Source organism: Lissotriton helveticus, chromosome 6 (assembly GCF_964261635.1).
Source record: "Lissotriton helveticus chromosome 6, aLisHel1.1, whole genome shotgun sequence".
Taxonomy (NCBI): domain Eukaryota; kingdom Metazoa; phylum Chordata; class Amphibia; order Caudata; family Salamandridae; genus Lissotriton; species Lissotriton helveticus.
Genome location: NC_136067.1, coordinates 1,212,226,161 through 1,212,250,661, shown reverse-complemented (window position 1 = coordinate 1,212,250,661; position 24,501 = coordinate 1,212,226,161).

Genomic DNA, 24,501 nt, shown 5'->3' with positions numbered 1-24,501 from the left:
CATGAATGTCGGCTGATGTTGTTGGATCAAGGCGTGGACACCCCTCTAGTAAATCTTTTATATTCCTTACATGTAGACCTCTCAGCTAGACTGCGTCTTAATGTTCATGGTGAATTGTCATCCCAAATTCCGCTGAATAGGGGGTGCCTACTGGCACCCCTGCTTTTTCTTTTATATATTGATGGTTTAATAGCTCATTTAACTTCTGCTAATGTAGACACACCATGAATCGCAGGCATGTTACTCTCCACTGATGATACAGTGCGTTTAGCTCTTACTCCTAACGCTTTGAGACAGCTGGTGGACCACTTGGCTTTCTTTATGAAAGATGTCTTAATAACTAACTATAGTAAATCACATATCATGTCCTGTGGGCCCAGTAAATTAAGGCTAAATAAAATTATCATCAACGGGCAACCACTCCAGTGTAAGGGGAGGACAGTGGCAGTGTCTCCCGACCCCGCTTGGTGCCAGGTAACGATATTCAGAGCGGAGCACTCTGAACAGCTAGCGGAATATTGTGTGTCACTAAAAAATGATGTAATAATTTTAAAGTCACTTGCGCCGCTTTCACTCTACCCAAAGATTTTAAAAATATCTTTCACGCTGTGTTTTTATTTGAATTGATTGAAAATTCTAATACTTTCACTGACAGTGCACCTACGATCTCCCCAGAACTGTAAGGGGCTTTAGGGGCCCAGTCCTTGTCTTTGCTTGGTGTTCCAACCTACCCGCCCTGGTCCGACAGCCCAGCGGTTAGCGCTCTAGCAGCACTCCTCACAGGGCTATTTAGCCACTCGTCGGCCCGAGCGCGCAGCGGTTGCGCGCAGAGGTGCGCCCTTGACTGCGCCGAAGACAAGCCAAAGACCAGCCCGTCTGCGCCCGTCCACGACAGGACGGGGCCAGGGGCCATGGGGGCTGCCTCAATTGACTTACCAAGACCTTCTTCAAGGGGGCCAACATACACGCCTCAGGTATTGCTGCAACTTAAATCTGAACCATTACAGGGCTGCAGGCGGGGGGATTACCCTGAAGTAGAAGGGCCATTCTTCTGCTTCCACTGTCATAATCAGTTTGACACTCACATGAGAGATACCAACAACACTGAGTGTTTCAAACTACATAATCCTGCTATTAATGCTGTTACTGTAAGCAATTTTACTCCCTCCGGGAGGAAAAATATCCTCTGCAACATTAGGTCACTCTCCAAGCACACTGCTGAGGTTTGGGACCTAATTTCTTCTAAGCAACCCGACCTGTGTTACCTCACGGAAACATGGCTAAAACCACACTCTACCCCTGCCATAACCCTGGGAGTTCCAAATGACTACAAAATAGTCAGACTGGACCGTCCCACCAAAATAGGTGGTGGGATTGCTATTGTGCATAAACAAGATATTAACATTTGGATTCTAGAAGAGTTGAGCACCCCAGAAATTGAATTACTAGTTTTTAAAATTATACTATCCCCCAAAGAAAGTCAAAAAGGTGCCCTAGTATACCGTCCTCCCGGGCCATGCACGAATTTCCCCAGCATGTTGATTGAGCTACTTGCCCCACATGTTAATAATGAGAGCGAGTTTATATTAGTAGGGGATTTTAATGTACACAGCGAAAGGTTGGATTGCAGTGAGGCGCAATCTCTACTAACAGACCTGTCCTTATTAGGACTTACAAAACGCAACTCTGGGCCCACTCATCAGGCAGGTCATACCCTGGACCTGATTTTATCTAACTCCCCGTCAGTCTTATGCCTACCTGCAACTCAGGCTAATTGGACTGATCATTTTATTATTGAATTTTATACTCCTTATCTTAAACCTACCCCCTCAGGCCCGATCTCCCTACCTAGTGTACGTAGACAGTGGCATAAAGTTACTGCTAGCTCCTTCAAGGAAAAGTTCAATACTCCCCCCATCTTCCCCCAGGAAAATGTTGAAACCGCACTTGAAAAATTCGAAAGGGCAACTAAGGAAGCTATAGATAAAATCGCTCCTCTGAAACAATTCAAACCCCGACCTGCCAACAAACAGGAAATCTGGTTCTCGGACCACCTAAGGACACTGAAACTAACCGCCAGGAAATTAGAGAAGAAGTGGAGAACCTCTCATCTGGCAGAGGACAAGAAGAGATACTGGGATTCACTATCTATTTACCATAAAGCTATTCGTGTAGCACGCAAAACCCATATTGCTTCACAAATCACAGCTGCAGGGAACTCACCTAGGGTCCTATACCAAATTTTACAATCGTTTGTTAAACCAGCAGCATGTGAATCCTCTGAGCCAGCATCGCAACAGCTATGTGATGAAATTTCCCACTTTTTTATCAATAAAATAGGCAAAATTTATGAGAAAATAGTCAGCGCTAACAGGGCAATTACCACAGATGTAGCGCTCCCTCAGGTGGATGCCGAATTGAGGCAAGATACACATACACTTGATACCTTCCCTCTCATTTCTTTGGAAGAAATTTCCTCTTTAACCTCACAGATCAAAAGTGGTAGCCCAGATGATACTATCCCAGCCAGAATAATGCCCGCCCTGACTGAACAGCTCTGCCCCATGATTGAAAAACTGGTGAACCTCTCTCCTAGCACAGGCATTGTCCCCAGAGAATGGAAACGAGCCCTTGTTAGACCGATTAGGAAAAACACTGCCATCCCGTGGACCGGATTAGCCAATCTCAGGCCCATCTCCCTATTACCTTTCCTAGGAAAACTGACCGAGAAGCATGTTAACCATCACCTGTCCAGCCATATCGAACTTGCTGGCGGCCTGGACTACTCACAGTCAGGATTCAGGCCGAAACATAGCACTGAGTCCACCCTCCTGTCAGTCACTGATGATTTGCACATGTACCAGGACAAGGGCTTCTCAGTGATCCTGGTTCTTTTAGACCTGTCGGCAGCGTTCAACACCGTGTCACATACCATCTTGACTGATCGGTTGTCGAACGCTGGTATCAAGAACAAAGCCCTCGCCTGGTTAAGGAGCTTCTTATCCGATCGCACCCAGAGTGTCACCATGGGTGCGTATCGCTCAGCGGAGGTAGAGATTTCGAAAGGGGTGCCACAGGGCTCCTGTCTAAGCCCGACCCTCTTTAATATCTATGTGGCACCCCTGGCAAGAGTGATGCGCAGGTATGGCTTCATCCCAGTATTCTATGCTGATGACAGGCAGCTCCTCTTCCCCTTCAAAACTCTCTCCGCTGAAGTAAGAAGCTCCTTCTCATCAGGTATGAAGGCAGTGGCACACTGGATGTCCTCCAACTGCCTTCAGTGCAACGTCAGTAAGACTGAAGTTATGTTGTTTGGAGAAGCCAAAATGTTATGGACCCCAGAATGGTGGCCGCTCGACTTGGGATTAGTTCCCGAACCCAAGCAGGTCGTGCAAAACCTAGGGATCCGCCTGGATCAAGAATTATCACTAAGACAACATATCAATTACATCTCAGGTTCTTGTTTCCACACCATCAGCCTGCTATGTAAGGTTTTCCCTCTGCTACCGGATTCCTTTAGGAGAACGTTAGTTCAGGCACTTGTTTTAAGTCGGATTGACTATTGTAATGGCCTGTTGCTTTCTGCCAATGAAGGTGTGCTGGCTAAGCTCCAGGTTATTCAGAACACGGCGGCCCGCCTAGTCCTTAATGTTCCGCCGAGAACTCCATCTAAGCCCCTCCTTGAGCAACTGCACTGGCTCTCAATCCGGCAATGAATCAAATTTAAAATATGCTGCCTGATCCATAAATGTCTAAATGGACAAGGGCCCGCCTACTTTAAAAACAAATTTGTTCCTTATATTCCAACCCGATCACTAAGGTCTAGCAACAATCTTCTCCTAGTGGTGCCCCGTGCTAGAAAAGCGAGGCATGGGAGCAAAGCATTATCAATAACAGGACCCACATTATGGAACAGACTTCCTCTGTCTCTGAGACAGTGTACAGAACATCTCAAATTCAGGAGGCAACTGAAAACCGTACTGTTCAGAAATGATATCTAGCTCTCATTCTATCCACACCCTCTGTCCGACCGGCTCCAAAAGCGCAGAGATACTCCACTTGGAGTCGATTCAAGCGCTATACAGACCAGCAAATAAATAAAATAAATAAATCACTTTTGTTTTGGTCGTGACTTTAGTTCATCTGTTTCCATGCATTCTCAGCTTAACAACAACTCCAATCTTAAACTCAGAAGAACTGCTAGTACAGTTCGTAATCTTATTCGACCAGGCACCAGAGGGACTCTCTCGCCCATGTTGAAGGTGCATAACTCTCAGTTTATTTGTGCTGCTATTTACGGAGTGGGGTTGTGGGGTGTTAAAAATATTTCATCTCAACAGGCAGAGAAAACCCGTATTCTACGCTGGATGTTGTATATACCGCCAACAACTTCCTGCTTTATCACTCATTCAGAGCTCAACCAGGGATTTATTTCCGATAATGTGCATTTAGCCCCCTTTTTGTTATGGGTCAGTATTTGGAATAATCCAGCAGTCACTCTATGCAGGGATATCATTCTTGAGTGGCTCAGCCTGGCGAAGGTTTTTTCCATCCCATGGCTGAGTAACATTCGGGATACTTTAGTCACACTGGGATTGTCTGCTCTGCTTACAGATCCTAGCAGTATTCTCAAAGCAGATAAAACAAAGGTGAAAGTTATATTTCTGGAACATTGTGAAGACTTCAGAGTGAAAATGAGCTTTCAAAACATACAGTCCTGAATTATTACAGCTCTTAAGCAACAGAGGAACCAGCTATGTATGTTTCCCTTGACCTCACACAATGGGAGCAATCGCTTCTTTTCGTTTTACGGCAAGCACAATTTATTGGCCTCTGTGATTCAAAAATGTACCAGACCTAGAGAGGACTATAGTGTTATCATGCCCGTGTGATAATCAATCTGAACAAATACTACTGCACTTTATCTTTTTTTTGTGATTTGCACAGATTGCCACATAGGCTCTTTTTGAAATCCCTGCTAAAAAAGTTCGGGTTCTGACGGTGTACAGTCGCTTTGCTTCATCTACAGTCATTAAGCTTGCATGAAATTTATCACTGTGGCTGTCCCTTTTTTTAATCGACTACTCAGGCAAGAAAAGCAATGATAGGGTAAATGTATGATGTTTCTCTCTTTGTCATTTAAAAAAAAATCCATGATGGAATATGTTTTCAGGTCTTATGAAGTCTTTTTATATTAGCATGGTTTTATTGCATTAGATAAAACATGTTTTTTTAGAGATTGTATCCCACAGAGACAGATCTGTACCTTGTTGATTTTACTTATTTGCATTATGCATTTTTTCCTGTGGATTCTTTTATGACCTATACAGGTCAAATAAAGGTTTGAATCAAATGTCGGCTGTCTGAGATGGGCTTTCCGTGTCGTTCTGTACTGAGGTAGGAGCGAGATTAGTGGTTGAGGGGAAGTGCTGTGTGAGGAGGGTGGAATCAGTGTTGTCCATCTCCTTGGCAGACTCTGGCCTTGGGGTTGGTCCTCCTAAAGAGTGTGAGTTAGGCAGCAGTCTGTTTTTGCTCAGAGGGTCAGCACGGTAAGGTTCTGCCAAATTCCAGCATGAACAACCAGCCTGTGCGTGCACTGGTGGTAAGCCCTGCTTGTGCAGCATTTACTTGTGAGGCTAAGGGGACACGTCCAGAAGTTTCCAACACAATATGCCCAGGACTCCTTTCACCAAGCATCAATACTGCTTTCCAAGTATTGGTCATGCTTGATTAGTACATTGCACAATATGGCTCTGGATTTGTCCAATTTGCTTTACAGACAGGCAGCTGGAGTTAGGAGCTGGGAGAAAGGTGTTGATCATTTCTCAATTGTTATCTAACTCAACATTACTATCTATATTACAATGAGCCACTAGAGGGCGAGGGAGAGGCACTTTCCCTCCAGGAGTCGATTTACAAGTCTGAGACTGTAGACACGCATAGAGAGAGGCAGAAGCACCGCCTGAGGCAGAGAAGGGAGAAAGATACGCAGAACACGTCCCTAGGCACATGCAACATCCCTCATAGCTGCTTCCCCTTTGCATTGTCAACGGAGAGAAGCTGACCCTTAAAACAAGAGCCCTGCGCGAGGCCAGAAAATGACAGGGTCATTATCGTGCAATGGAGGCAGCCGGTTTGCAGCCGACTGTCTGTTTCAGCTCTGGTCGGCCACTGCAAAAGAAATGCCGACTACAGACGGCGAGTGAGTACGATCAGCTGGGCTTCCCATACCTCACGTGCTCAGTTAACTTGAGGGGATAAAGACTGGCCCCGGGGCGGGGCGTTTACATGGCGGGCTCGGAATCCGGATGATAAATGGAGTCCACCAGCAGGTTTGATTGTTAAATAAATTGAACGCTCGCTGCTGAAGCATGCGATGAGGTGCGAATCATGATTTCGAACTCAGGTAGGGTGGAGTTAGCGTTCCATCCTTCGGAGGTCAGTAAATTGAGGGTTAATAAATCTATTAAATAAACAAAAATAAGCCCTGATATTCCAGCACTTAGAAACTACAGAAGAGCAGTGCGACAGCGAATGCAATGTAGCATGCATGCATACAACATTTTTGTATATAGCATAAATAATGCAAATCTTTTCAATGCTGTACTATCTTTATAGCAACAACATCCGCACAAAACTAAATGATTAGAACACTTCAAATTCTCCTCCCAGGCTATTACCTGATTAGCAAATTATCTTTTCAGAAAGTACATGCGTTTGAGAAAACATGTAACGTATGGTGTGCCTTGATCTGATTAGGGTGATATATTGGTCAGTTAATAGAGTCTAAAGGCCCCTCAATTAACAGTACACGATGTTCATCAGACAAGACCAATCATGAAATGCCTCTTGGACATTTGCCATTTCATGTCAAGGCTGCCCATCTGCGGGCCCTCGCAAAAATGGGAAACACATGGCAGAGCATGCCTAATTATTGGGTACTTAATAAAACCTCTTATGTTTAACTTACACGAAGTGAAGCTGATCAAACATAATGTACAAATCTTTTTTCTCACCTTCCTCATCCGGCGACAGTCAATTTATAAACCACACAAAGTCTTTGTTTCAAGCAATAAATTACCCGCTCGAGCCCTCATATAAACAAGAAGACATCGAGTGTTATAATCTGTAGTATTTTCAACAATCTTGTTTGACGCAATGCAGAGTCACATACGCACTAGTGGTTAAGTGAATGACGTGTTCAAGAGATGTCCGCTTGAATAACAAAAAGGGGCCCGGGTTTGGTAAAACTCGGGTAGTGTGGCAATGGGTAAAGTACTACAATTTCTTTTCCAATGAAGAATAAAAACAATAAATCATATTACACGCCAAAACGTTATATATTCAACAATATAGTAGGATGTAAGCAATATATCACAATAAAGAGAAATAATTAAAAAAACAAATAAGTCACTGAAAAGGCGATGTACTGTGTGATATTATAATAAAAAATAAGAAAGAAACCTAAAAAAAGAACAAAAAGAGAAGGAAAAGGAAGCGAGGGGAAAGACAAAAGCAAGCAGGATATTAAGTACATGAGACAATATTTTAATATAGTGAGGAATGATAATAAAATATCATGAATAATAGCTTGTAGCTGTAACAGGAAGTCAGCCAACTGACTTTTTAAGTCCCCTTCTCTGTTTGGGGCGTGGGGACGTTTGCTTGAGCTGGTCAGCACAGGCACAGTCCTGTCTTTGCTAGCACAACGAGCAGCAGGTGCAATCCAGTCTTTGGTGCAGTCTCTCTTTGCTGAGTCCAGGGCAAAGCAGGGCAGTTCTTACTCAGTTTCTTCTCCATTGTATACGTGATCTGAGGGCTGGGTGCAAGTGGTGCCGATTTTATACCCAATGTGTGCCTTTGGACATGTGGCAAATAGTGGTGGGTGGAAAAATTCACTCAGCTTGTGGAGTTTGTGGGATTCGGGAGCTCTGCGTGTAGTGTGGAGTTCCTGCTAAATTCCACCATCCGATGCGTGGTTTTTTTTCCCCGCTGGCGTGTGCAAGGCTTGTTTTGGTGTATGCTGCTGAGCATCACAAGACTGCCAGCCACCAGCGAGCACTTGTGTGCGTAAGACTTGGCGGCCGCTGCATGGCCTCCAGCCGTGACAGACCCTTTTTCTTGACGCTGGCAAGCGCAAGCGACCACAGCTGCACGTCAAGCAGATTCTCTTCTCGAGATGCAACTAAATCTCCTCCAAAAGATGTTTTCGAGTTGACATTCTACTCCAATGAACCGTTCAAGTTGCTTTTTAGTGCAAGATGCCTTCGATGGTAAGGGCTGTCCAGCTGTAAATCGTTGGCTTCAGGGTGTCGTGGGTGGCTGGTAATGGTTCAGTGTGTTGGTTGTCTTCGTAGAAGTTGTCTTACATGTTCTTGATTTTGTGGTGGAAGAAGGTGCTGAGTTTGTTGCAGAGGTCTTGTGAGGGAGGGATGTCAGTAGATTCGCTGGTGGTTTGGGCGAACTCCTTGATGATGTTGAAGAGTTCTTTGCTGTTGTGTGCGTGTATGGTGATTCTGTCTTTGATCACTGTTTTCTTTGTGTTTCTGATGAGTTGGTTGTGGGCGTTGTTGGCGGCTTTGAAGTTGTTGTGGGCTTCTTTGGATTTGAAGTTTCTCCAGGCATTCTCGATGCGGTGGCAGGTGCACCTTGACTCTCGAAATTCGGTGGTAAACCATCTAGCTTTCTTGGCGTGCGTGTTGTTGTTCTTCTTGAGGGGGGCTATGGTGTAGGCGCTGTTGGTTATCCATCTGTGCAGAGTTTGGTTTACGGTGTTGGGTCGTTGTCTTCCCTGTTAGTTGGGGCAGGGTTGTCGAGTGAGGAGGTGAGCTAGTCGTCAGTGATTTTAGTCCAGTTTCTCAGTGGGAGCAGGTGCTGGTGTCTGTGGATGGTGGGTGTTCTGAAGGTGAAGTGGATACATCGATGGTCTGTCCACAGGAGTTCGGTAGTGTGGCTGAAAGTGATGGAGTTTCCTGTAGTGAAGAGGGGGTCGAGGGTGTGTCCTGCTGAGTGCGTGGATTCGGTCACGATCTGGCAGAGTCCAATGTTGTGGAGGTTGTCCAGAAGGGATGTGGTGTTGGGGTCTAGTTGGTTGTCGAGGTGGAAGTTGAGATCTCCCAGTAGGGTGTAGTTGGTCAATGCAATGGCTTGCAGGGTGATGAAGTTGCTGAATGGTCCGAAGGGTCCAGGGGGTCGGTAGATGAGGGTTCCCCGGAGGGTGGTGGTATCTTGAAGTGAAGGTGTTCCTTCAGGTCTGTGGGCTCGTCGGGGAGTGTGCTCAGGCGGAGGGTGGATTTGTGGACGATGGCGATTCCTCTTCCTGGGCAGGTGGGGCAGTCCTTCCGGGAGATCTTGTATCCTTGTGGAATGGCGATGTCTGGTCCAGAGGTGGTGTTGGTCTAGGTTTCCGTGAAGAACGCTGTGAGAAGTTGGTCTGATATGTGATGTCCACTATTCTAGTGGGCACCCTGTATCAATCCAAACAACCCTTATGGTGATGGTTGTAAAGTCAACCTTATAGACCAGCTATCCTAGTGGTAGCATGGACAAAAGCAGTCTTAGGCTAAACTCAAGAGGGCATGTGAAGCCAGCTGTTTTACCATATGCAATCCCTTTAATACCAAATGAAAGGACACCACACAGGTTATATATTCAAAATATATGTATTTATTTCTAAATCAATCCCCTGAACTCTTTATGAGGGCAGAGGCACAAGCGCATAACAAGTAACTCAATATAACAAACAATATGTTGCACAATATGGATAGGCCCTGGTGGCCTGCTAAACCATATACTTAAATAGTGGTATAAGAACCACGTCACGAACAGTTGAAAGGCCTAGGGTCTAGGGAATCGCTGGGGCTACACTGGACTAACAGTAGTTAGGAAGCAGGAGGCCCACGGGATGCGGGTGCAGAGTCTAAATGCACACGCGTGCACACATAGAAGTCAATGGGTGCGTAAAGTTAGAAAGTTAAAGATTTAGGAGTCTTCCGACTGAACTAGAAGCTAACCACTTGAAACTAGGACACTAGGAGAGTTAATCTTCACAGGAGCACAGCAGTACTCGCGTTACCTCACCCACAGGAAGCGGGTGCATAGGTCCCAAAGTGTGTCGGGTTTCGTCGTGGAGTTCTATGGAGCCTTGGAGAAAAGATGCTGCAGGCGATCCAAGGGCGGATCGAGGATGAGGAGTACCTGAAAGCAGAGGGGACAGAGTCTGGGTCACTAGACAGTGACCAGGATGGAACCAGGAAGGAACCAGGCGATGTCGGGAAGCAATCAGGTGATGTCATGAAGCTTGTCTCTGCTGCCACGTAGACCAGAAGGTGTCGACGATAATCAAGAGCTGGGTTTGGACTGTCTAATAAAGGCTCTCGCTGTCGGTGGTGTCGGCTTCCGGATTGGAGTCAACGAGCCTTGGTAAAGGCAACCCACGCAGGATTCGAAGAGGGCTTCTTACTCAGGCCAGCAAGGACTGAGGGGCTTCTCCTTTGCAGAGAAGCAAGGGCCAGTCTAGAGCAACCAGACCAGCAGTGTAGATTTTGGATTTCGTTGTCACAGATGCCACTAGCCAACGGGCAAGTGACCGGACAGACGCGTCAAGCAGGAAAATGCAGAAGAGCCCCACGCAGAACTCGTGGAGTGTGGAGGGCTGATCTTCGATGCAGTTGGTGCTCGGGACTGGGGCTTCTCAATCCCCAATGCACAACTTTGAGGGTGCCTCAGAAGTTGCACGGAAAGCAATTTGCTGGCTTTCCAAGATGGCCGGTCCCACGTCTCTCGTCGCCTCCATGGGTCTCAGCTTTGCTGTGGCTGTGGATCGGGCTGTTGGATGTCTGGAAGTCCAGGTCTTGTCAGGCTCTGTGTTCTGGCTCTGGCGGGATCAACGACAAAGCAAACCGTTGAGCGCTTGATGTTGCCTGCTTGTGCAAGGAGGTCACTCCTTGACCACAAGGGAGATTCTTCTGTCTTCTACGTCGAGTAGGATGTCGAAGGTCCAGAGTTTCGTATCAGAGTTTCAGTTAGGATAAATCTAAAGTCTTGTGACTCAGCTCCTACCTATATACCAAATCTAGGGGCTGGATTACCTGCTAGGTCCCTTCTATGGGTGGGACCCCAGAGGGGGGTGGTTACACCCCTTTATCTTTGTCCAGTTTCGCGCCAGAGCTGGGGCTGGAGTGCCCCAGCACCGGTTTGAACTGAACTATGCATGGGACACCTTGTGTGCCCCAGGCAGTGTCTCATTTCATTCAGCCCTCCCTGCCCCAATACACCATAGCCTGTCTGGGGTGGTGCTAGCACCTCCCTGTGACAGGAAACCTATTGTACAAGCCTCCCTCGCTGGAAGGACTCCCAGCAGCAGGAGGTCAGACTTGTGTCTGTGGCAGCAGCATCCATTTTGTGATGCTGAGGCTCTGGTTAACTTTAACCGGGATTAATGAAAGTAACATGTCTTCTCCCTCTAGAAGGGTGGAATTCTACCCCCGTTGCCAGGACTGGCGAGGGGGTAGTATTCCAAAGCATATGACACCTTACACGACATGTTTTGATAAAGCCAAACCAAAGTTACCATCTGACCGCGAGGTACATAATGCACCTAAGAGTATATTGTATGGCAATATCCTAGAACAGCTATAAGGACATGGTTCCGAAAGCTGCAGACAGGCTTAGCTCATGCTAGAGCCCCATCTCCCATAAAACCAAGCACTCTGCCTTCAGGATTGTTAAGGCCTGCCATAGGAGCGACTTACAGGTGTATATGTGTCTAGATATACGTTTAGACATAGGTATACTATATCTAAGCAAGGGGTGATTACACAACCTTGCCCCAGCTGAGTGATCAGCCAGTTGTGTCAGTTTTGATGGCCAGCCAGGGGTGGCAAAAGATATGCTGCAGCCCCTGGTAGGCCTTGGGTGCACCTATGCCCTGGGTACCTATAGTACACTATACAGGGGCTCATAAGGTGACCCAAAATCCAATTAGTTATGTACTTAAGGTACATGGAGTCCATTTTACAGAGAGAGCAGACAGCCTGGGGCCCTGAGTAGCATGATCCCAGGTCAACTAAGTCGAAAACCAGCTAAACACAAGGCAAAAAATCTGGGGTAACCATAGTCAGGTATCCACCTTCCTACAAACGCTGCGTCCAGGGTGGTGCTGTCGAGGAGGTCCCAGATTTCGGTGGCGTGTTTGTGGAGTGATCGGACGTTGAAGAGGATGCATTGCAGGGTCTTCAGTTCGGTTGTATTCTTGTGGTCGGGTTGTGCTGGGTCCGTGTTCCTGGCGGTGCTGTACGTGTGCCGGCAGCGGTGACAGCTGGATTTGGAGGTAGTAGGATCGCTCTGTTTGTCTGTGGCATATATACAATTGGTTTTAAGGACTTTGTTTTCTTGAAGTCACAGGTGAGTTAAAATAACTGTTGTATAAGGATGTTGTTTGTTTGATAGAGGGCATATACCAGTTTTTATTTGTACTTTTATTTAATTTTTAAAATGTATTGTAATAGATGGCCTGAAAGTGTTTTTTCTGTAAAAATGTATAGGTGGGGTGATATCTGATGCCTTGGGAAGATGTGTGTTGTTGTAAAAATGTAATTGCTCAAATCATTTTCAGTTTTGGCATTGTTGAATTAATGGTAGTGTTTTCTTCAGTGTTATCATGCATCCTTTGTCTGGCCGGTGAATGTGTTTGCTGTAGGCCACCATTTATCTTTGTTCCCTATGCCATGTGCCTGCATGCATTCTTTGTTGTGGCCATGCCTCCTTGCAGGTTGTTGTTGTTTGACCATGGGGCTGGTGGCCATTTTGTGTAGCCAGCCAGTGTGCTTTGATTATAGGTCTGCATGTGTTCTTTGTTGTACCATGCTTCCTTGCTGGTTGTTGTCAGTTGACCATGTGGCATGCTGACATTTTGTTCAGCTACCCTTAGTCTACTGTTTGCCAGTCTTCATTCATAACCATTTTCTAGGGAGATTTTGTTTTTCCCCAATTTCTTACTTGTCTCCTGATTTCAGTTTAAGAATGTTTGATGATCAATGTATCATATGTATATTATGATTATTGTGAACAGTGTTTTATATCATATGCATTTTTTTGCCTTTTTTACTTGCACCTTCTTGCTTCCCAATTGGTTACTCCTAGCCCCTAGTTAATTGTTTGGTACTTATTTTTTATTTGAATGTTTTTAAAATATTATTTTAACTTTTATTTATTTCTTTATTTAAAAATCAGTTTTTTAAAAAACATTTTCCAACCACCATCCACCCACTGCCTGCCATAGATGCACAGCAGCACAACAGAATACATTTTTTATGTGTTGTTACATTTTACCTGGGCCCCCTACCTGCAATAGGTGAACACCAGCATTCATTTTTTTAAGGATTATTCAATTTCCCCCTGACCCCCCTTGCCTGCAATAGGTGAACACCAGCATTAATTTTTTAAGTATTATTCAATTTTTATCTGCATCTGCAATCATCTTTACACTCGCCTACTTCCAGTTCTTCAGGCATTGGCAGTTGCAGCAGTGGCTGAATGAAAAAGTTCATCTTTCCAGTTTGGGACTTTTTATGGTTAGTAAGCAGGAGGATAACATTGCAATATACTCCATTTGCAGCCTCAGGGTTCATCGAGGGAAGACTGGTTCACACCATGGTACTTAAGGCCAAACAACCCATTTGAAAAAACACCACGCAATCCGGTGTGAGGCGCAGCTTAAAAAAATTGTGGTGGTGATGAGAGAGGGGAATCAGCTCCAATCATGGTGGGAGGTGAAGGTAAAGAGGGTGAAATTCTCAAAATTACTTAATTATTCAAAGCAGCCCAGTCCCCAGCACTGCACCAGTATGACACGCCTCAGCAACCTCGCAATTGCACCAGTGTCAATCAATCAATCAGGGATTTGTAGAGTGCATTACTTACACATTAGGGTCTCAAGCCACCGACGGGTGGGTTGAGCAGCTCCCTTGGGGTCATTCGAAGACCAAGGTCTCAAGGTCTTTCTTGAATTGGTGGAGTGTGGGGATTTGTTGGAGGTAAAGGGGAAGATCATTCCAGGCTTGGCTGCAAGGAAGGAGAAGGACCATCCACCTGCTCTGTTCCTGTAGAAGCGTGGGACAGTCGCTAGGGAGAGGTCGGCTGAGCGGAGGTTTCTCTTGGGGGCATGGAGGGAGAAGCTGTCATTGAGGTATTGAGGTCCGATGTTGTAGAGGGCCTTGTAGGCGGTTGTGAGCAGCTTGAAAGTTATTCTTCTTTCGACTTGGAGCCAGTGTAGGTCGTGGAGGTGTTGAGTGATGTGATTGTGCAGTGGGATATCTAGAGTTAGTCTGGCTGCGGGTTTCTGGAAGGTCTGAAGTTTGTGGAGGAGTTTTTTGTTGATTCCAACATTGAGGACTTTGCCATAGTCCAGTCTGCTGGTGATGAGGGTATGAGTGACCCTTTTCCTAGAGTTGGGGGGGATACACTTGAATGTTTTAAGTAGTATACAGAGGGTGTTAAAGCATGTGGAGGAGATTGTGTTGATCTGGGGATTCATAGTGAGCTGCGAGTCCAGTATGATGCCAAGGTTACGTGCATGGTCTGTCAGGGTAGGTGGGTTTCTGAGGGCAGGGGGCCACCAGGTGTCGTCCCATGCAGAGGAGGTGGAGCTGAAGCTAAGGACTTCTGTTATCTCTGAGTTGAGTTTCAGGCATCAGTTCCTTATCCAGGTTACAACGGTTTTCATCCCTTCTTGGAAGTTGTGCCTGCTGCTGTTGGGTTCCTTGGTGAGGGAGACGATGAGCTGGGTGTCATCGGCATAGGGGACGATGTTGAGCCCGTGGTTTCTGGCGATGGTTGCGAGGGGGGCCATATAAACGTTGAAGAGGGTGGGGCTGTGAGAGGATCCTTGGGTTACTTCGCATCTGATCTCTGTCAGTTCTGAGAGTAAGGGCGTGAGTCTTATTCTCTGTGTTCTGACTGTGAGAAATGAGCATAACTAGTCTAGGGCCTTTCCTTGGATGCCGGCGTCATGGAGTCTGGTGGCTAGTGTATGGTGGTAGACAGTGTTAAAGGCTGCTGATAGGTCTAGGAGGATGAGGGCTGCTGTTTGGCCTTGGTCGAGGAGGCCGCATTCGCCATCTGTGGCGGCGAGGAGGGTGGTCTCAGTGCTGTGGTTGCTGAGGAATTCCGGATTGAGAGGTGTCTAGGATGTTGGCTTCGATGAAATGTGCTAGCTGGGTGTTGGCGGCCTTTTCAATGACCTGGGCTGTGAAAGGAAGCAGTGAGATGGCCCTAAAGTTCTTGAGGTCCATCAGGTCTGCAGAGGATTTCTTTAGGAGAGGGTTGACTTCTGCAAGCTACCAGGTGTCGAGGAATGTGCGGTTTCGAGGGAGCAGTTGATGGTTCGATGTAGCTCGGGTGCAATGGCTGTGGTGGCCCTGTGGAAGATGTGTGGTGGGCAGGGGTCTAAAGGTGCTCCGGAGTTAATGCTCTTCATGGTCTTCAAGGTGTCTTTTGTTGTGAGTGGGGTCAAGGTAAATGGGCCTGTTGGGTGGGATCGCTGAAGACACCACAGCACCATCATACAGTGGCTGGGCCAAAATGCGCATTGTGTCTACAACCTCCTGGTTCTCTCCGGAAGTTACCTGCATCAGTGTTGCACAAAAGAAAAAACTCCAGGCTACTATTATGGGCATGTATAGACAGGAGGGGCCCTACGATTGCTCATTTGAACAATGGGAAGCTGGCTAAAATATTAGCACTGGACCTCCTCCCTTTTTTTGTGGAAGGAGTGGGTGTTTTAGAGTTTGTGGCGGCCATCTGCCCCAAATGGAAGGTTCTCAGCTGGACCTATTTTGCCTGAATTTTTCTATAATTGAAGTTCCAGCGCTCCATCACAATGTGCTGCAATTGGTTTGACAGGCTTTGCAACAGAGTACTGTTCACACTATCCACCTGACGACATACATGTGGACCAGTTGTCAAGCCATTAATTACGTGTGTATCACTGCACACTGGACCTCTTTTGTGGGAGTTAGGCAACATGTATCTATAGGTCTCGGTGCTGAGGAAAGTTTTAAAGGCGTTCAGCAGCATGCAACAGTAGCCACGTTCACTATGGAGAAATCCCTTACAGCTGAAAATATCTTGTAAGATTTTAACAGCACAGTGTTTGAATGGCTGCAATCAGAGGTCACAGAACTGGATTTGTTGCCATGGACAGTTTCTGTAATATAGTTAAGGCCATGGCACATGGTGGCTATTTCAGGGTCCTGTGGTTGGTGCCATGCATCAACCTCATTGGGTAGGACTTTCTAAAAAACATATGACATAGTGAGCAACTTACTGACCACCTGCAAAAATATCTGCACTCATTTCAGCCATTCTTTTAAAGCCCTGAAGCAGTTGAGGATCATTCAGCTTTATAATAGAGTACCAGTTATGCCTTCATACTAGAGGTGCCTACATGTTGGAATTCAATCTATTACACATTGCAACATCTGTTTAAGTATTACAAATTGATATATGAGTATTTCATTTAAAGAGGAGGGGATGCAACTGTGAAAGATAAGTCCATTGTGATGGACAAATGGGGTCTAGTGAAATGACTGGTAGAGATGCTACTTCCTTTTGAGGTTTTCACAGAAGAAGTCAGCAAAGAGGACAGTATGGTGGGCCAAGCTATTCTGTTGTTGTATCTGCTACAGAACCAGTTACAAATGGTGGTAGAAAGCTTTGCAGGTGTAAACAAAGATGCACATAATTTGGTTTAGTGCTTAATCTTTCACTTGGCTGAAAATAAAAGGCTGCAAAGAGACATTGTGTGATCCAAAGAGTGCATCTGTGCCACAATAGTTGATCCACGATACAAAAAAAACTACTGCCCACTTTCATTCCTTTTTCAGAAGGGGATATTTCAGAATGCAATACATGGATTGTTCAGTGAGCCAGAAACCTGGAAGAATAACGGCTAGAAATTAGAGTCCCACACCCGGGCACAGGTTCTGGGGTGCTGCCATCAACTTTCAGTGAGGTCAGTTCTGTTGTCTCACCGCAGCCAACACCAGCAACAATAACACTGGCAGTAATTACAACAGAGAAATACAACAATTGGCCAACACCTCTGCATTGCGTTAGTTTCAGTATGCATGTCATAAGGCCAGTGCAAAGACAAAAACAATAGAGGTCGAGCAAATGGCTGCACCAATGACCATTTAGAAGATGGTCCAAGAGTATCTGAATGACCCAAGAGTGGTCTATGTGGATCAAAACCCATTGGAGTATTGGTATGGGAAGATGCACCACTAGCCAGAACTCAGCAGGCTGACAATATAGTATCTTGCTTGCCCGGTAGCCAGTGTCTCTCTTGAGCGTATGTTCAGTGCAGCTGGTGCAGTTGTCACAGTGAGAAGGACCAGTCTCCCCCCTCAAAACATGGAGAGATTGACCATCATTGAAATGAACCAACACTTCATATCACACAATTTCACCGTTCTTGAAATACCTCAGGAGGAGGATGAGGGTGACTGGTCCAACTCATGTGTGTTAGATCATGATGACCAACTTCTGGGTGAACAACCTGAGGTTGATGACAAACTCTACTTCTGATACTGAGAGTAGGCAACCACAGACATTTTTAATTATTGATCAGCGAACTGATTTGCCAAAAAAACAGGATATAGCTAGTGGAACATAATGTTTTGTCTGACTTTTACTGCTCCGCCATTTTAAGGCACACGTATGACCAAATTGGATTTGGACCAGTGTGCAGTGAAGAATCCTCCCCATTGCCTTCAAGGACATTGGAGACAATACCTGCCTCCCTTCCATGCTTATTTTCCTTTTCTATCCTGTTAGACTTGGCACCATTGGCGTGAGTCTCCCTTCCACTTTTTGCTGTTGCCTCATCTGTTTTTGTTAGTATAGATGCTTTGGGGACTTTGCCACTGCTGCTCAGTGCCAAAGTGCAAGTGCTCCCTATTGTAAAATGATGTAATGGATTAGTGATTCCACGATTGGCCATTTGATTTACGCGTCAGACCCTAGCACAGTGCACCATGTGTGCCAAGGTCTGTAAATCAAATGCTGCTGGTGGGCTAGCAGCACTGATTGTGCCACCCACAGAAGCAGCTTGTAAAATATGGCTCAGGCCTGCCATTGCAGAGCCTGTGTGCAGTCTGGGACTAGGTATCAAAATTAAGGAGTAAAGGGCAATTACTGTTCTATGAAGAACAGAAGGTCCAGACACGACGTGCCCTGAAAGTACATCTTTGTAAAGAGTTGTCGTGCTGTTCCTAACGAAAAGGACGGATTGTACAGTCAGTGATGTGAATGGATTATGGGAGGGTGGTCAGAAGTTCACCCTGGGAATCCATTTTGTTGAATTTAATGCCCTCACACACCCTTTCAGGTGTCATGCTTCATCATCTGGGCTTGCTCCTCGTTGGGTCGGCGGTGCAATACCCAACGGGCGACACCTCAAAGAGGGGCTCTTTGGCAGAGATCTTTTTCCAACTGCCGTATAGATGAAGTGTGGGTATGGGGCCAGATACAGGTGGTAGACGTGGGTATTGTGAGTTAAAATAAAGCTAGTGGTACCTAGGGTACTTTATTCAGAGGGCCACTGCTTTGGTTAAAAATGATTACCCTGGAGGGGAGTAATGGAAATTAATGTTTCCAACTCTGATCCAAAGGTTGTTGTAGTCAGGTCAACATGTTTCACGCTATAAGGAGAATATCTAGCGATTCTTCAGGACCACAGTTGACTATATTAGCAGGTATCTAAGTGTGGGGGAAACTGTCTCCACTAGTTTATATGGGGTGTGGTGTATGTATGCTCCTATGGCTACCACAATATATGTATTTTGGAAGGATAACACTATTATATTACCGTTCTTGCGTTGCGATTGTCAATACCTGTTGAGAGAAAGGCACAAGCATATCACAACGAGCTGTTGTTAGAGAAGTACATCATTGACTGTCACATCGGTGCGTTTTACATGCCAGTGGTGATCATTGCGTGTCACAACACCATTGTACAAGTGTAGCAGGCACTCTCATACGTGGTAGTTCTGTGAGAGTGACTTGTGAATATATAATCAGATTAGAAAATTACGGTATACCAATGTGGGATCCTACAACTATTCAAAACTCACCTAGCGTTAAAAATAATCAAACAACGACAGTGTCCAGCGGGTAAAGCTTCAGGGATATCTTCCACCATGAGGCTGTATGTATAGGGGGAACATCTAAAAAACTGCTGGTTTATGCACATTCATAGGTGAGAATTACCCTTTAATAAACATACTTTCATTAGTCACATGACCAAGTTAAATAATTGGACTTCACTGGGACTATGAATTCCGGGGATTGTTGGAAAAGGTAAACAAGGATATTTCTGTTTGGTGATTTTAATTATCTGTACTCGTTTGAAAAGGTTATTTACTGATGGCGTAGTATTGAAAGACATATACCTGACAATTTGCTGTGAGGGGGGGACTTAATAAGCTGTGTGGTCCCTCTTTCTGTTTGTCCCATCGGAAATTGTGTGAGGAGTATGTACTCATAGGTATTGGTGAGCAGTCACCGTGTCTCTAAGCAGATCGTCCGACAAAACGGATGTAAGGGTCATTTCGCTTGTATTGTCTTGTACCTTATGCGGGGACCTCTAAGCATAGCAAGCAATGCGTGCATGTTAACATTGTAAAGCTAACGTTGGCCCATGGTGGAAAAGGCTCTTCAGTGTAGCGCTATAGCGAAATCTTGAGGCTTTTTGCCGTGAGTGCATGTAATTTCCGCGGTCATTAAAGCTCTATATCACTCGAGCGCCCGTTTAACGCGCTGGTGAAGTGTAAACCGGTAGTACGTGTTGTCATATTTATGCGCGTTTCTACTAGATGTTCGGCTATGAACTTAGAAGCTAGGAAATTAGTTATCCTGCTCTAAAACAATTCTTGGGTGTGGGTCACTTACTTGGTAGTATCCTGAGCTGCGTGTCTAACACCTACCCATCGCCGCTGGAACCGGGTGGATGGTTGGTGGACTCAGACTTCCTGTTTATATGTTTAAGTTAGGATGCCTCTCATTGGTTCTCTATAGTGGCGGCCATCTTAACCTGTCTAAAACGGCACAGAATACGTGCTTAATAATTATTAAGTGGTTGTCTGGACTTTTTATCTCAGAAGTGTTTTGGCGGTTCAGACACTAAAATAGAATAGAAAGGCTCGAACCATTTATTTCACCCTTGTAATCCTTTGTAATGATTGTGAAAAAATACAACTATAGTGTAGTGATTTAAATACACAAATAAGCGTGTGTGTATGTCGGGGACTAGTGGGTGGATATTAGGACATTGGATATGTGCATGTCGTTATTGCTATATCGGTAGTTTAGTATTAGTTGGCATAATCCATGGCGGTGCTATAGCTTTTAGACCGTCTGGTCAAAGCGGTGAAAAAGTGTCGGCCATTTTGGAATGGTGAAGTTGATGTAAAAGAGGTTATCCAACTGCAGAGTACAGAGGGAGGTGGCTATCACCATTAGTTAAAATCATTTATCTTCAGTATATCTTTGTGTTTACTTATTTTCAGTTTTAGTCTCTCGTTTGGTTGAGGAATGGGGATAGATTACAACTAGAGGTTCAGTTAGAGGGTGGTCCAAGGTTAGGGAATCAATTAGAGGGTGGTCCAAGGTATGTCTTCGTTCAGACCATTACTGTCACTAGATAACCTATGGACCCACCGTTGTTCCTTATGGAATAACCCTTCTTTCGAGATATATGGGCACGCTTCCAGGACGAGCCATTGGATTGAGTCTGGGGTGTGATTCCTTTCTAGAAAGTGTTTGCACATTTTTGTATTGTCCTTTTACATCTAAAGTTACTGCGATGTTCAGAAATTCTGGTTTTTACATTGCGTGTCGTCATGCCAATGTAGTACAAATTGCATGGGCATATGATCAAATAGATGCAGTTGGTACTGTAACAATTTGTATGGTTTCTAATTTCCCATTTAAATGATTCAGATAAGGTGATGCATTTGTATTTTTTAGTAAATGGGCATGCTGCTCAATTGCCACAGGGGTAGTGACCAGTTACAGGTGGTAGATTCCATAGAGTAGTTTGTCTGTTCGGTTCATTGCTGGTCTTAGGTCTAGTGTGGATCAGGATGTCTTTTATGTTTTTAGACCTTTTGAAGGCAAACCTTGGTTGGTCTATGTTTAGGGTACCAGTATTAAGTATGGACCAATGGCGTTTCACTATTTTTCTTATCTGATTGGATTTTGGAGTGAATGTGGTCACACATGTCATTGGTTGGGAAGTTGTGGGATTTCTCTCTCTTAGTTCTATCAGACTCTCCCTATTGTTATTTTGTGCCCTCTTCATACTTCTTTTTATGTCTCTGGTCGGGTACCCTCTTTCTCTCAAATTTCTGGATAGTATAACAGACTCCGTTTTGTAATTAGTCATAGTGCTACAATTGCGTCGTATTCTTAGGAATTGTCCAAATGGAAGGTTGGATCGCAAGGCCTTTGGGTGTTGGCTGGTATAATGCAAAAGGCTGTTGCGGTCTGTGCTTTTCTTGAATAGAGTAGTGCTAAGCGAGCCCCCTTCAATGTTTATTTTCAGATCAAGGAATGCTATATGGTTGTCAGAAGCTGTGATGGTGAAGGCTAGATAGGGATTCAGACTATTGATCCACTCAAAGAACTCGTTATATGAGTCTATGTTTCCTGACCAAAAAATCAGGATATCATCTATGTAACGTCTCCTTAGTTTGATATTTTCATGGTAGGGGTTTGATAATGAGGATATGTGGTTTTCCTCAAAGTCGGCCATGTACAGGCACGCTATGCTTGGGGCTACTGTACTTCCCATGCAAGTGCCCTGTATCTGGTGGTAGTACGTGCCCTTGAATTCGAAGACGTTCTCAGTAAGAACTTTTTCAGCACATTCCATGATAAATGGAATTGGTGTTGCCGACGTCCATTCGGTTTTTTCAAGTGCCGCCTCCATAACATCTAGGGAGGCCCTCTGTGGGATATTGGTATAGAGGGCCTCAACATCTTGGGTTATGAGGAAGTCGATGTTCTCTGTCTCACTATAGTCTTGTAACAGGCGTAATAGGTCTGTTGTGTCCTAAATATATGATGGTATTTGTTTTACCAGGGGTTGTAGGAAATGGTCACAAAATTTGGACAGGGGTTCCAGTACTGAGTCTATACCGGAGACAGTGGGTCGACCCGAGACTGGGGTTACACCTTTGTGTATTTTGGGCAGCGTATAAAAATACGGTACCCTAGGGTTTTTGTTTACTAGGAAGTCTGCCTCCTTTTTACTGAGCCAGCCTTGACATTCTGCTGACTCTACCATACTCTTGATGGATAAAGTGAGGTGTTCTGTTGGATTCTGTGTGACCGCCTTGTAGTATCTTGTATTATCCAGTTGTCTAAGGCACTCTGTCTCGTAATCCACTTTATCCATTATTACAGTAGCACCCCCTTTGTCAGCTTGTTTGATGGTTAAGGAGGGGTTGTTGGCAAGAGTGTCGAGGATGTTTTTTTCTTCCTTAGACATGTTATTGAATGTCGGGTGGTTGGGTAAGTTGTTGGTATCTCTTAGTACAGCTTGTTCAAAGGCAAGCACTTCACTTGGTGTCACACCACTATGGGGGGTGAACGAGGAGGCATTATGTAAGCCGGAGTCATCATGGGGTTCATGTGGTTTGTCAACAAATAACCCTAGATGTTGAGGCCCTCTATACCAATATCCCACAGAGGGCCTCCCTAGATGTTATGGAGGCGGCACTTGAAAAAACCGAATGGACGTCGGCAACACCAATTCCATTTATTATGGAATGTGCTGAAAAAGTTCTTACTGAGAACTTCTTCGAATTCAAGGGCACGTACTACCACCAGATACAGGGCACTTGCATGGGAAGTACAGTAGCCCCAAGCATAGCGTGCCTGTACAAGGCCGACTTTGAGGAAAACCACATATCCTCATTATCAAACCCCTACCATGAAAATATCAAACTATGGAGGCGTTACATAGATGATATCCTGATTTTTTGGTCAGGAAACATAGACTCATATAACGAGTTCTTTGAGTGGATCAATAGTCTGAATCCCTATCTAGCCTTCACCATCACAGCTTCTGACAACCAGATAGCATTCCTTGATCTGAAAATAAACATTGAAGGGGGATCGCTTAGCACTACTTTATTCAAGAAAAGCACAGACCGCAACAGCCTTTTGCATTATACCAGCCATCACCCAAAGGCCTTGCGATCCAACCTTCCATTTGGACAATTCCTAAGAATACGACGCAATTGTAGCACTATGACTAATTACAAAACGGAGTCTGCTATACTATCCAGAAATTTGAGAGAAAGAGGGTACCCGACCAGAGACATAAAAAGAAGTATGAAGAGGGCACAAAATAACAATAGGGAGAGTCTGATAGAACTAAGAGAGAGAAATCCCACAACTTCCCAACCAATGACATGTGTGACCACATTCACTCCAAAATCCAATCAGATAAGAAAAATAGTGAAACGCCATGGGTCCATACTTAATACTGGTACCCTAAACATAGACCAACCAAGGTTTGCCTTCAAAAGGTCTAAAAACATAAAAGACATCCTGATCCACACTAGACCTAAGACCAGCAATGAACCGAACAGACAAACTACTCTATGGAATCTACCACCTGTAACTGGTCACTACCCCTGTGGCAATTGCGCAGCATGCCCATTTACCAAAAAGTACAAATGCATCACCTTATCTGAATCATTTAAATGGGAAATTAGAAACCATACAAATTGTAACAGTACCAACTGCATCTATTTGATCATATGCCCATGCAATTTGTACTACATTGGCATGACGACACGCAATGTAAAAACCAGAATTTATGAACATCGCAGTAACTTTAGATGTAAAAAGGACAATACAAAAATGTGCAAACACTTTCTAGAAAGGAATCACACCCCAGACTCAATCCAATGGCTCGTCCTGGAAGCGTGCCCATATATCTCGAAAGAAGGGTTATTCCATAAGGAACAACGGTGGGTCCATAGGTTATCTAGTGACAGTAATGGTCTGAACGAAGACATACCTTGGACCACCCTCTAATTGATTCCCTAACCTTGGACCACCCTCTAACTGAACCTCTAGTTGTAATCTATCCCCATTCCTCAACCAAACGAGAGACTAAAACTGAAAATAAGTAAACACAAAGATATACTGAAGATAAATGATTTTAACTAATGGTGATAGCCACCTCCCTCTGTACTCTGCAGTTGGATAACCTCTTTTACATCAACTTCACCATTCCAAAATGGCCGACACTTTTTCACCGCTTTGACCAGACGGTCTAAAAGCTATAGCACCGCCATGGATTATGCCAACTAATACTAAACTACCGATATAGCAATAACGACATGCACATATCCAATGTCCTAATATCCACCCACTAGTCCCCGACATACACACACGCTTATTTGTGTATTTAAATCACTA